Here is a 1558-nt window from a genome sequence, read left to right as displayed (position 1 = left end):
GCATGGTGAAGGAGTGATGACACAAGGGATTCCAGAGTATACGTGCGGTGCTGGTGTTGATAACCCTGGACAGGTGATTCAACGGTATACGTCATATTTTCCAGTGGAGTTAAATAACAGTGGGAGGAACGACGAGGCGAGCCGGATATCAACAGAGGCGCCGCGTGGATAAGCTGAGGATACTTCCAGGCGTAGGTCAGTGGGTCTAAAAGACTTTTCTCAGAAGAAAGGGATGGGTTCAGGTAGTAGATTAAAAATCACAGAAGAACTATCTGAGAAGGACGTTATTTGCTCTCCGGTGGTGTGTATAATGGAAGTGGAAAGATCTAGAATAACTAGAAGTAAATGAGGGAGTTTAGAACATAGAAGTAAAAAATAACTGGAGTTAAAGGTAACATGTGTTAATATTGAAGGAGTATGGAGCAAAATAGGTAACGAAGACTTTAAAGAGCTACTGGAAGAAATGGACATCCTTGGGCTTGTAGAAACTTGGGCTGATTACAAGAAAGACTTAATGATAGAACGATGTATCGTATGGAGTCAATATGGATCGAGGAGATCCAATAGAGGAAGGATACCGGGCGGAATTTCAGTGGTAATCAAAAACAACTTAAAAGATAGAATACAGCTCTTATAATTTGAGTTTAAGGATTTAATCTGGATAAGAATATTAGATAGGGTCAATTGGAGGAATGAAATATGTATAGCTTTTATATATAATCCACCTTTGAGCTCCCCATTTGCGCAGAATGAATTTTTTGAGAATTTAGCGACAGAAATTAGACGAATGAGAAGTACGTATCATCAGGCAAGCATTATTATTATTATGGGCGATCTTAACGCGAGGATAGGGGATAAGAATCCAGTTTACAGTCAACTTGAGGACGGGGTATTAATAGTTAATAGAAATAGCCAGGATAAAGAATGTAACAGAAATGGAGAAAACCTACTAGAATTATGCGCGGTAGAGGATCTTTATATATTGAATGGGTAGTGGTTTGGAGACGAGAGTGGAAAACTAACCTATATAGTATAAAATGGGGGCAGTACTATTGACCTAGTGGTATGCTGTAGGGATAGTTTGCAAATTATCAAAGAGATAAGCATTAAGGATTGGGCAGATGCAAATCATATGCCAGTATCTATAAAATTAATGATTCGAGATATAAGAGTGCAAGAGATCATTTACGATAGCGTACAGGAGAGGAAAATACCTAGGTATCGTTGGAGAGACGAATTAGGAAATGAATCTAGAGAGTACTTCAATGGAGAGAATTTTGAGATTTGGAAAATAGGTATTGTAAAATTGATAGAAGAGAATAGAGTGGAAGAAGCCCTAACCAGGATAGAAAATTTAATAGGAATGGCAGGAAAAGGTATGAGGAAAATCTAAAACGCAGTTAAAAGGTGGATGGTATAATACAGAATGTGTAAAGGAAGTCACTAGTTATGAAGGCACTTAGGAGATACAGGGTGGATGGTGGTCAAGTAGCTAGAAAAGAATTTTGTAGAAAAAGCAAAAAATATAGAGAATTGTTAAGAAAGACGAAGTCGGAAT

The sequence above is a fragment of the Anabrus simplex genome, chromosome 2 (assembly GCF_040414725.1).
Source record: "Anabrus simplex isolate iqAnaSimp1 chromosome 2, ASM4041472v1, whole genome shotgun sequence".
Lineage (NCBI taxonomy): Eukaryota > Metazoa > Arthropoda > Insecta > Orthoptera > Tettigoniidae > Anabrus > Anabrus simplex.
Note: the sequence above shows the minus strand (reverse complement) of the source record.